The 12,798-nt window shown below is 42.8% G+C and overlaps 1 protein-coding gene across 4 annotated transcripts in view; it reads left to right on the forward strand.

The window, feature by feature from the left end:
- Positions 1 to 6,855: 6,855 nt before the first annotated feature.
- CTNND1 (catenin delta 1) overlaps positions 6,856 to 12,798 on the forward strand; it is a 52,969-nt gene continuing 47,026 nt past the window's right edge. For all 4 annotated transcript variants that reach the window (XM_068556460.1, XM_068556464.1, XM_068556461.1 and 1 more), the window contains exon 1: positions 6,856 to 7,067. The gene's annotated coding sequence lies outside the window, so the exon portion shown is untranslated. The remainder of the gene's footprint in view (positions 7,068 to 12,798) is intronic.

The following is a 12,798-nucleotide window of genomic DNA, read 5'->3' on the forward strand; positions in this document are numbered from 1 at the left end:
AACCCAACTCCTATACTGCTCACTACTCATATTCTTCCTGAGCACCGTTTCATGGGTATACTTCCCCAAGTTAACACATTTTAACAAACACCACGGAGTATTAAATGACCTCTAGGAACTCGTACACACCTTCTTTTCCCTGAGCTCACTCTATCACACTAACCAGCAGAGGGTGCACAGTAAAGAAAAGAAGCTGCTGGACTTGGTGGGAAGGTCTCTCACAGCAGTAAGAATATTGCCACCGTGGGTTCAGATGTTCTTGACTGAAGTGAGCCTGATTCCACCTGGAAATTGGCAAAGAATCTGGCCTTTCGGTTTGTCAATCTGGTCAGTTCTCTGGCTAACAATAAAGCAAGGATAATTAAGCGTTCTACCCCTCCCAACACAAGCTGGGTATTCTGACTTCAGGCTCACTACGTTTCCAGCTTTTTTGCACTGAGATTCCCCACACTCACTGCACAGCCGGTGCTCCTTCTCTGGCACGCAGTTTTCTGTCAGATGGCACTGAAGCTCCGAACAGTTCACGTCAAACTATCAGGAAAGAAAAGAGTGGAAAGGTAAATTAAGAAACTGTAGGCTCAATTCCATCCCAGCCAGAGAGATGGGGATGGAGGATGGCAGCTGTTGCAAGGGCCCAGAGGTAGGCCCTGGGGAAGCTTCCCAATCCACCAGCCCTGGGCCTTGTCCCCAGACCCAACCTGGAAGAGCTCTGCGGCAGGAGGTGCTCCTGCTGTCCTCTCCGTGCTTGGGTCCTCGGTCCAGCCTGCCTTGCTTCCTCCCAAGGTCCAGGCTGGCGCGGGACGGGGCTGGGGGTGGGGGTGGGGTTTAGCAAAGCTGCACAACGTCCTGAGGGTTCTCCCCGTCCAGAACCAAGGGAATCGGGGTTGGCGGGGGAAAGCAGGGCTTCAGGGAAGGCCCTGCAAAGCTGGGCGCCTCGGCCCAACTCCTTTGAAGACAGAGCTCTCGGCGCAAAGGTTTCTGGGAATGGAGCGTGGGGATCGCGGAGGCCCTAATTCAAGGCTCACCCAACACCGTCACCTCCGGCCGCACGGGCTTTGCAGCCACTCCCTGGTGCCCTCGTCCTGCCGCAGGCCCGGGGATCCTTATGCACTGGGAAGTGGTGACAGCGAGGGCCTGAGGCCACGCGGCCGGTGCCACACACCTCGCGCCACGTTTCCGCTCACCGCACGTCGCGGCCCCGACGTCCTTCCTCCTCCCCCAGCTCGCGGGCTTACGTCTGCCCGAATACGTTATCCCCATTGGCAGAGGCTCCTCAAAGAGCCAATCACAGGACGAAGAGCGCTTTGGGCGGGAGGCTAAGTCTCGAGGGACTTGGAGGCTGCGGGAAGGCGGCAGGGCTGCGAGAGGAAGGGGGAAGGGCCCGCTCGGAAGGAATTCTTCTGGAAGCCGGCCTCGTCCTCTGTACCCGATGAAAACACACGGAAAAGAGGCTCAGGACTCCCAACGGGGCAGGCTCCAAGGTGGTAGAAGGGCACCTGCGGCTTCCCTTTGAGGAGGCTGCGAATGGCCTCGGCCCCACGAAGAGCACCCCAGGCGTAATGGAGGAGAAGGCCTCTGGATGGCTCCAGTCGCACCTTGTCCCCCATGTCTCTCACTAGATGTCTCCTAAGGCCAGGAATGTTCTGGAACAAGGTCCTCGGGCTAGTTTCTGAATTCAAGTTTTTCACAGATTCCACTCCAGCCCCACATCTCGGAGACCTCGTGACCCAGGGGGTGGCAGAACTTTCCGTCTGGAGGGGGGGGGGGGGTCACCGGTGTTGATTTCCTTCGCACACTTCCCGACTGGAAACAGCTGTTCTCAGGGATGATATCAAAAATTAAAAGATCTCGAGATTAAACATTTAGAGAGAATGCCAAGCCACTTTAGAAATCTGGACAGCTTCTCTCTGCCCTGTGCGCGTTAGGACGCGGGTCCCGGCTTCGGGTCGCTGCCAGGTGATATCCAGCGCTGGACGGCGCCGGCTGAATCCAACACCACTGGGGACAAAGTGTGGTGAATTCGCCCGGAGCAGCCCCCGCGGAGGCCAACTGGAGGCAGGAAGGACGATGTCTAAGAGAAGGGGAACCTGCCCACGGACAAAACGTGGAGGGGTGAGTAGTACAGGGTGCTCAAGTGTATCTTTACTGATATTTTGCACCTTTTCAAAAAGGATTTGAGGTGGTTGATTGAAATATGGGGGGTGGGGGTGGATATCCAAGTCAGGTAATATTTTCCCTAGTTTGAGCCTCCTGCTTTTAAGACGAAGAAAGAAACAAGGAACAGAAGACATTTTTGGTTGCCGTCATATTTTGAAGAGGTAGCAGTTCGTGAAAGGACATAAAACTTAGCAGAAGGACAGGTTTTAGATGTTGTCAGCGCGCACACACACACACACACACACACACACACACACAAAGCGAGCAAGCAAGGAAAAAAAGGCAGGACAATACTTGTTCGCGCCTCTGTTACTGTGGAATCAAGACTAGATTATGCAGGTGCAATACCACTATAGGTGATTCTTCGGGGTTGTAAAGAAAATATAAGTATTACATCCCCTCATGAATATATTGTTATCAGGATTAGATTAATTTTCAAGAGGTAGCGAGGACTCACTTCTTGGTTTTATGTTTTTGTTTTTTTTTTTTAATACAATTTTAGTTAAATCTTGTGTTAGTAGATTTTCTAAAGGGAATGATAAATGGCCATCCTACGCAGGGCTTCAAAAATGACAAACTTTGGATGGTAATGTGTTGTCATCAGAGGGTAGAAAGGAGTAAAAATGTTTTGTTTTCCTTTGTATGGATAGCCAGTTTTTTTTTGGAGTTGGATTTTTAAAAATTTCTTCTCTTTGGCATTTATAGTTTTAGTCTGTTTTAGAAGTAGAGCCATCACAGCACAGTGCTCTGCCCTACATAATAATTTTAACACTTCTTTTTTAAGTATAATTTTATTTCACGGCTCTTCCCTAATCTTTCACCATTTTATGGTATCTTTTCTTTGTGTGTACGTGGCGATGGTTGTTGGCGGAGCAGTTAAACTTTGAGAGTTGTAAGAGTGAGCACTGACTGTAGTCTTCCATGCATAAAAAACAAAACAAAACCAAACCAAAAAGCAAAAAAGGAAAGAAAAAAAAGCCCCAAACAAAAACAACCCTGTATCTCTGAACACATCCTCAATCCATTGACTTCTCTCCATTTTTACTGCTACCACTGTAGTCAACTCCATATCACTGCAACTTGACCTTCAAACTAATTTCCTTGCTTTCGCTCCTGCCCCTACTTTTTAAAATTATTACTATTTTTTTAAATTTTTATTTATTTTTGGCTGTGTCGGGTCTTCGTTGCTGCGCACGGGCTTCTCATTGCGGTGGCTCCTCTTGTTGCAGAGCACTGGCTCTCGGTGTGTGGGCTTCAGTAGTTGTGGCTCGTGGGCTCAGTAGTTGTGGCTCGCGGGCTCAGTAGTTGTGGCTCACGGGCTCTAGAGCGCAGGCTCAGTAGTTGTGGCGCATGGGTTTAGTTGCTCTGGGGCATGTGGGATCTTCCCGGACCAGGGCTTGAACCCGTGTCCCCTCCATTGGCAGGCGGACTCTTAACCACTGTACCACCAGCGAAGTCCTCTTGCCCCTACTTTAATCCATTTGGCACATAAGCAGCCAGATCTTTTCAAAATGTGGACTGGATTACGTCACTCTGCTGTTTAAAATCCCCAGAGGCTTTCTTCCACCTAAGAATAAAATCAAAACTCCTTTCTCTAACCTATAGAACCCTTCACATTCTGATTCCCACCTATCCCTCCCTCCTCATTTCCAACATGCTCTGCTGGATCCAGTATGTTTCAGCCCCACACTTTAGGGCTTTGGCATTAGTAGTTGCCATTGCTTATATTTTCCCATGGTTGGCTGCTTCTTACCATTCAGATTTCAACTTAAATGTCACCTGTCCAGAGAGACTGTCCCTGACATCCGGTCTAGAACAAGCCCCAAGTCATTCTCATCAGTCTGTTTTGATCTCTGCATAATGTTCCATCTGACGTCTTATCTGTTAATCTTCTGCAACCGCATCCACCCCCCCCCCCCCCACCCCAACTAGAATGTAAACTTGAGAGCAGGAAACTTGTCTATTTCATTATCCTTGACGTCTGGAAGAGTGGGATGGTGCTCAAAATAACCCGGAAGGAACTAGTCTTTTTTCTGTTCACTGAGTATAAACAGTTTTTCCCTCAGTGAGTATTAATCCTTGTGATTCTTTATTTGGAGATGGCTGTTTGAGATAAATTTAAAATTTAACAACTTTTTCACCACTGAGTTAACTTTTTTGACTTGTATATAATTTTATTTTGAATGTTATCTACAAATGCATTAATGTTAAATGGCTTGTCCAGGATTATATAACTAGTAAGCCAACAGACTTCATTCATTTATTCATCTGTTGCTAAATATGAGATACAAGGCTGAGCTCTGGGGATACACCATAAACTAGAAAGACATTTTTTATGCCTTCATGGAGCTTATCTTCTGGTGGGGGAGACAGGAAAACACACACACACACATACATACACATGAAAAAAGGAAGGCAAAATACTTACAAGTTAGTGGTGGTGTGAAGGACACAAGACTAGTCCATCTCTAGAAAATCATAGCATATTCTAGATAATGGCTCTGACCTAGGAACCAGTGAATCAACAAACATATGTGTTGATTGTTTTCCTTTGACAATCATCTTTGGCTTTTTTTTTTTTTCATCTTTGGCTTTTAAACTTGCTATATAAGACTAGGAATAGATGGAAAGTAGAGGTAGAAGATGTGATAAGGTAACAGGAAAAGATGCTTAGATAATGAGACTTAAAGGCTGTTTGTTCCTCTGTCAAATGTATTCATTTCCTATTCTATTATAGTTTGTTTAAACCCCATCAGACAAGTGCTGTGATGTCTGTTACCTCTTCCAGCACTTCTGAGAGAAGTCCTTTTTGGCCACATTAGACCAAATATGAGGGTATATGAGACCATAGACCAAATACGAGGGGGTGGGTAACGATCAGATAAACCTGATTAGAAGGACACTTTCATCCTGAGGAGGAGCGGAATTCCAGTTTAGAAAGATAAGGAAAGGTCAGATTATGCTTAATAAGTGTTACTTTAATGTATTGGATGAGTAAATATGGCATCTTGAAAACGGACGAGGACAGACAGTGTAAGGTAATGGAAAGAGCATGGGCCTTGGAGTCAGACTGATGAGGGGCTTACTCCTTAGCCAGATGAGCTCAGGTTAGTTTCTTAACCTTGCTGAGCCTTGATTTTCTCGTCTCTAAACGGTGGTGATACTATCTCCATGGTGGTGTCTTAGAAGTTAGGGACAGTGAGTGCAAAGTGCCCTCACGTGATAGATGCTTCATTTATTGGTTGCTATTATTGGGCAATGGTGAATCACTGAAAGTTTTTCAGTAGGGTAGATATTGGTAATAATAACTCGTTCTTATTGAGTTTGTACTATATGCCATGCATTATTTTAAGAACCTTATGTGTATTTTAATTCTCACAACAGTCCTGTGAAAGAGATATAGCTATTATCTCCATTTTATAGTTAAGAAACTGAGTCACAGAGAGATTATATAACTTTTACAAGGTCACAAAGTATGTAGTACATTTACTTGATTGAGTATACTTACAGCAGAGAAAGGTTTGAAGCCAGTCAGTCTGACTGCAGAACCTATGCTCTTAACTATTTTAGATTATGAAAACTTTATGAAGATTCATTTGGTAGCAGTTTACAGGATAGATTTTTCAGTAAGAAAGAAAATTTTCAATTTATCAGTATGATTTTCACATAGCTAATCCCCGAATGACCATAAAATACTAGTCTTTGTCAAGCATGTAAAAAAAAAATTTCAATCTCTGTCCTTCATGGACTAATAGTCTAAGAACATATTAAAGATAACTTTTAATTCAGAAAAAGAATACTTGCTATAATCCTTTATTCAGGTCAAGCATAAACAGAATGTATGAACTAGACAGTCTTAAGCTCAAAGTTAACAAATAAATTGAATTTTCTAGGTATGAGATTTTCTTTTCCTTACACATGCTCTCGTCTCCTCCAAATATATTATTTATTGGATATCATTTACTCTCCCCCTCAAACCCACATTATTTTGATTTGGGGACAAATGGGAAGACAGTGATTTTCCTCAACAGCCTAGTGGATTCAGCTTCCTTCTAGTTGAAAGTATAGACACTGAAAATTGTTAACAAGTCCAAGCATTAGGTTTTCTAATTAACTCTAATGCATTTAAACCAAAACAATAAAATTGAGAGTTTACCTCAGATATCCCCTACCGTCCCAATCAACACATTGTAGTCCTGTTTCTAGCATTTCACGCTCCTTCCCTTCCTGTCTTCCTTTGGGGAAATGCTTTGGGGTAGAAAGCAACAAACCAAATAGCAGCAGGCAAATAAAATCAGCTCTTTTTTGCTTCCCCACCCGGAAAGGAAGGAGGGAGCAAGAACCCCACCATCAAAGAGAACCGAGGTTCTTAGGCATGTCATTCTAAAAACCCCTTATTCCTTCAGCCCCCTTCCCCGACCCCTCCCAGCTCTGCAGTAATTCCTCAGAGATTATATAGGTCTCCACTTTAAATATAAATATATATATAAAACTTCCCCCTGTCTCTTTTTCTCCTCCTCTTGCTGTCCGCCCCGTTTTTTTTTTTTTTTTTTTTAATTTCCTATAATAAAGTTTCCTATTGGATAAAATCAGCTCCCTGATTTATGCCCGGCTCCTATTGGAAGTTCTCAGGGGCTGACATCACTTAGGAAAGCGAGGGGGTAGGGCTGCCAGATCAGTTTGTCACCACCCAGGCTCCCTAGCCTTTGGCTGGGTGCAACTTCCATTTTAGGTGTTGGATCTGAGAGAAAAAAAAAGAGGGAGAGAGAGAAAGAAGAGCAGGAAAGATCCTGAAAGGAGGAAGAGGTGGCGAAAAATCGACTACCTTGCTGGATTTGTCTTTCTCAGAACATTGACGAAGCCTTGGTTTTCTTTCTTAAAGGACTGGTTTTTAGAAGTCCACATTTGAGGTGTGTGCCTTTTTAAAAAATATGTGTATAGACGGGTAAAGGAGGATAAGCCAAGTTGAATTTTTATCTTACGGTAACCGAGGGAATTTAAAAACGAGAGAGTCTGTTATGCTGACGGGTAACTTTGAAGCAGTTAATTTTTCTTTCTACTTATTTCGGGGAGTTTTGGTATTTTATCATATTTAAAGCAAAGTAAAATGTTCAAGACCCAGAAACAAACTTCTGGTCTCTCTAATATAGGGAGATGAATAGATTCAGGAGGGTGAGAGCAATTCCATAAATGTACATAAATGTTCTTTGATTTTATGTATTTTTTTCTAGGTTAGGCTAACAAACTTCTGTTTTCAGAGCCCAAACCAAAAGTTGGTTTTTTTGGCATGTTGCGTGTGGGTTGGGAAAGGAATTTGTCCGGGTCGGAAGCTAGTTATACAGATGGTTCTTCATATGTTTCAAAACTTTTCTTTCTCCTTTTTATCATTAGATTTGTGGAAGTGGAAAGTTGCAGGGAACTTTGCAGCTTAAATGGTGATATTTTTTCCCATAGAGAGTTTGAACGGCCCAGATCGGTTTCAGCCCTGCTGTTGCTGGGTGGATCCTTCTTTTACTTTTCCAGGTGTGGTGGGTAGGAGCCTCATTCTCCTTCTAGACTTAGCCTCCCTGCTTTGCCTTATAAAAGAAAATAAATGGATCCATGGTAACTGAATTGCCATCCCCTTCCTTCTAAAACTACCTTTGCTAGCAAAGATTTGTGGAGGTATTGTATGTTCAGTCTGCATATACGATAACGTTTGGTTTATGTGCTTAAAGGAATAAGGAAATTCTAATCATGCTTTTTAGTTCACCTGAGTAAAGTGGCACATGTGAAAATATTTTCAGCTTTGTGCTCTCTGAAAGGGCCTTGGATTAAAATAAGGTTAGGCTAAGGGTAAAACACTTACACAAACTTTAGTGTTTAGGATGCATTTGAGAAAGCACAAGGGGAATTCTTATTTTTAAACCAAACAAAGTTATTTTTTGGAGGTGAGGTATTTATTTGGTTAATTTGCCGTGAAATCAGGAGCCTTGAAGATCTGAAGGCCCATGACTGTGCTTTCATATCTTATATTTAATTTTAAGATTTGTTTTTGTTTTGCAAACACATTCTTGTAAAAATACTGATGCTAGATAACCATATAACCAACTCATCAGTGGCTGAAAACTGGATGTTCTCTTCCTTCTCCCTTTGAAAATGTGAATCATTTGAAAATTATAACTGCAATAGATACTGCCCTAATTGTAACAAGATGGGCCTTAATATGTAAGCTGCTCATTAGCTTTAAACTGGTACGTATCTATAATAATCCTCTGATTTTGTACCCCCCACCCCTTAATTCTTTTTAGACTAGAACACTTCCTTGAATTTCTTTTCCAGACATGAGTATTTCTTGAAAGCTGATTTCATTCTTGTGACGTTGTGGCTTCAGAGGAAATGGAACTTTGTTCCTTCTTTTAATATAATTTATGCAAGGGCTACAGTAAGATTTTAATGTCTGGATCTCCTAATTATAGCAAGTGCAGTTAAAAAGAAAGAAAAAGGACAATGTGTACAGTTTGTTGGGCTGTAGTTCTTATTTCATTAACAAATTTTCAAATGCTCTTTCTGCCTTGACCCCAGCCTAGGGGTTTCTTGGTGGATCTTTGGAGGATTGGTCATGTTGCTACCAGAGTGTCAGTTTCCCACTCAACCTTTAGGGGGAGGGATGAGGGAATCTGAAGAAGGAGTACAAAGGCAGTTTGAAAATAGGTTCTGGATGACTGAGTGGTGGTGGTTTGGGTCCAGCTTTAAATGCTGGGCTTTGTGTAGCTGCTGTGAACATCCTAGTTAACTGGCGTCCAGGACTATTTCACGAACTGAGGCATTGTTTTGACTGGTGTGTACTATTAGAGCCTTTTGGATGATAAGATGGAAGATTTGTCTTTTACCTCACCTCTCCTAGTTCTTCCAGGAAATATAATAAGGGGTGTGAATAAGTAAATCTTTTATTTTTTGTTTTGCTCCCCATTTTGGTTTGTGGGTAAAAAAAGACAAGTAAGTAAGAGTTGTGCAGATTTTTCTTTCCTTGTCTGACTCCTGTATGCTGTTGGTTTCTTTGTTATGTGACTAAGGTATGCTATGTTCCAGGTGGGGGCCTCCTTTGGGTGCTTAGAGTCCGAGTGCCTTTCTTAGGGTTCCAGTTATGGAGAGTTAGAGGGGTTAGAACATGTTCTTTCAGCTAGGATAAAAATGGGGAGTATTGGAAATCTTAAAAAAAAAAAAAAAAAGCTCCAAGTAATTGCAATTCAGCCTTGGGTTTATGAGGTAGTTGCTCTCTAAGGATGAGTGAGAGCGGATGGATGCAAATAAATTAAGCATAGATCACTCTTCAATTGGAATAGCAAAATGATTAGCTCTGTAATAATTTATTGCTTTCTATTTTGGCACCTGGTGGTCCCCTGTTACTAACTGCCCACCCTCCCTCCCCCACCCCCTCCTTGTTTTTTTACTGAGTGCTAAGCATTTTGCATAAACTATTGTATTTACTTAATTTCCTACAACAACTTTTTGTTTGTTTGTTTTTTGGTTTATTTTTTGTTTTTTAAGGAATTTGAGCCTCAGAGAAGCTGAGGTTTGCTGAAAATTTCAGGGCTTGTAAGTGACCAAGGCCAGGATTAAACCCTGGTCTGACTAACTACAAAGTTAGTGGACTTAACCACTAAAACACTGCCATTCTCCACAGAGAATAGAAACGAGCCAGAACTAAAATGAGCCCTTGCTAGAGGCAGGAGTGTTTCATCTTGCCTGAAGGTCAGTGCTCATTTAGATTTCCAACCCCCTCCGTGTTAGAGTAATGTACGTAAAAAAATCCATTTTCCATAAAGCCTGTGGGGAGGTGGGGAGCTAGATATGTTAGAATGGATATTATTTCAATCTTTAGAACAGGAGTCTTCCCATATGCACACCATTCCCCTCCTCTTCTTTCTTAAACTTGCTGGAAATGTCTCAAACTTAATTTGATTGTCAGTGAAATTTCTTCTTCCAGAGAATTTTCTGGCATGTGATTTGGAATGATACTGCCAACTTGCAGGGAGAGGTTTGTAGCAGGTAGTTCAAATAATGTTTATCACACTGTATTAAAATGGTCTATTTATTTTTTGAATTTTTGAATTTTATTTAATTTATTTTTTATACAGCATGTTCTTATTAGTTATCTATTTTATACGTATTAGTGTGTATATTGTCAATCTCAATTTCCCAGTTCATCCCACCCCCCTCCCCCCCCTTTCCTCCTTTGGTGTCCATACATTTGTTCTCTACATCTGTGTCTCTATTAAATTATCTATTTATTTTTGTCTTTGCCTCTGTACTGACCTGCTTGAGTGTAGGTACTGTCTTACCTCTGTATCCTCTTAGCACCTATCTTAGTGTCTGGGATATATTGAGGTGCTCAGTAAGCTTTGGTTAAATAGGCACTATGGGAATCAGTGAGGGACTTTTGTGGGGAAGGCTGAAAGGAAGTTGAAATAGGAAGCAATTCAACAAAGATTAATAAAATTGCAATGTAATTTTGAAACTTTAGTCTGTAGTTTCAACCTTTTACACATCTCCCACCTGCCATTTTTAAATAAAGTTTCTGGAAATAATTGAAGATTTAAAATTTTAATTTCTCTTTAGTCCTGTTTTCTTTCTGGGCAGACGGTACAAATAATAGTGTAAAAAGTAAGGGTCCGGGACTTCCCTGGTGGCACAGTGGTTAAGAATCCGCCTGCCAATGCAGGGGACACGGGTTCGAGCCCTCATCCAGGAAGATCCCACGTGCCGCGGAGCAACTAAGCCCGTGCGCCACAACTACTGAGCCTGTGCTCTAGAGCCCGCAAATCACAACTACTGAGCCCGTGTGTCACAACTACTGAAGCCCGCGCGCCTAGAGCCTGTGCTCCACAACAAGAGATGCCACCGCAGTGAGAAGCCCAAGCACCCCAACAGAGTAGCCCCTGCTCGCCGCAACTAGAGAAAGCCCGCGTGCAACAACGAAGACCTAGCGCAGCCAAAAATAAATCAATAAATAAATTTTTAAAAAAAGAAAAAAGTAAGGGTCCTAGTCAGTTCATTTCATACTATAGGCAGCTGTTAACTTCAACCACTGAAACCTTAAATGCAGCCATTTTCTTGGGGAGAGGAACTCGTTACCCAGAACATATTAGGGCCGCAGCAGGGAAATATTGCTTTCAGCCATGTTGGAAGTGAATGGTTTTTATACTTGTTAATAAAAACAAAAAGCTTGGGGACATAGTTTTGAACATTAGTGCTTCAAAGAAAGTGTGTTTGGGCATCATTGTACTTTTTTCACTGCTTTCACTGTGAAACTTCAGGAGATTTTGTTCACAAAGTGGGAATTTTGTGAGTTTAAGAACCCAAATTAATTTTCATGGGAAATTTGGAATAATAGTAACAGGAAATTTGCCTAAAGGAACAAGCCATAGGTTATCAGTATGTGATTTCATGTTCTCTTCCCTTGCAAAAGGGGTTAAATGCTTTGAGAAGCTGAAATAGGGATTGCTCTGCCTAAATGCAGCTGCCTCGAAGGTTTGCAATAGAGGGCATTGATATAGCCTGGCAGGGAGATTGTGAAGGCAGGGAAGAAAAACTGTTCTGGTTAGAACTAACAAGTGGGATATAAGGGTATGGATTAATTTGTATTTAGTTATATTGTATAATGTATTTTTGGAAGTAATTTTTTCCCACTAAGTCTACTTGGAATTGCATGTTATTGATTATTAAATATTAAGTATTGAGAACAGGGCCCACATTTACTATTCTGGTTCAGGGACAGTGTTCCCCATTTTTTTTTTTTTTTTTTAATGTGGGATCTTCCCAGACCAGGGCTCGAACCCATGTCCCCTGCATTAGCCGGTGGATTCTTAACCACTGCGCCACCAGGGAAGCCCGACAGTGTTCCCCATGTTTAAGGCCATTTCCTCTCCAGTGAGTCCTTAAGCCTTTCTGGAGTGGTGTGGGCAATTTATTTTATTTTATTTTATTTTATTTTTTTATTTTTTTTATTTTTTAAGTATTTATTTATTTATTTATGGCTGTGTTGGGTGGGTCTTCGTTTCTGTGCGAGGGCCTTCTCTAGTTGTGGCAAGTGGGGGCCACTCCTCATCGCGGTGCGCGGGCCTCTCACTATCGTGGCCTCTCTTGTTGCGAAGCACAGGCTCCAGACGCGCAGGCTTAGTAATTGTGGCTCACGGGCCCAGTTGCTCCGCGGCATGTGGGATCTTCCCAGACCAGGGCTCGAACCCGTGTCCCCTGCATTGGCAGGCAGATTCTCAACCACTGCGCCACCAGGGAAGCCCTTCTTTTATTTTTAAAAAATTTATTTATTTAATTTTGGCTGCGTTGGGTCTTCGTTGCTGTGCGCAGGCTTTCTCTAGTTGAGGCGAGCGGGGTCTACTCTTTATTGCAGTGCGTGGGCTTCTCATTGCGGTGGCTTCTCTTGTTACGGAGCATGGGCTCTAGGCGCCCGGGCTTCAGTAGTTGTGGCACGTGGGCTCAGTAGTTGTCGTTCGCGGGCTGTAGAACACAGGCTCAGTAGTTGTGGCGCATGGGCTTAGTTGCTCCGTGGCATGTGGAATCTTCCTGGACAAGGACTCGAACCCGTTTCCCCTGCATTGGCAGGCGGATTCTTAAACCACTGCACCACAACCACTGCAC

Source organism: Eschrichtius robustus, chromosome 11 (assembly GCF_028021215.1).
Source record: "Eschrichtius robustus isolate mEscRob2 chromosome 11, mEscRob2.pri, whole genome shotgun sequence".
Taxonomy (NCBI): Eukaryota; Metazoa; Chordata; class Mammalia; order Artiodactyla; family Eschrichtiidae; genus Eschrichtius; species Eschrichtius robustus.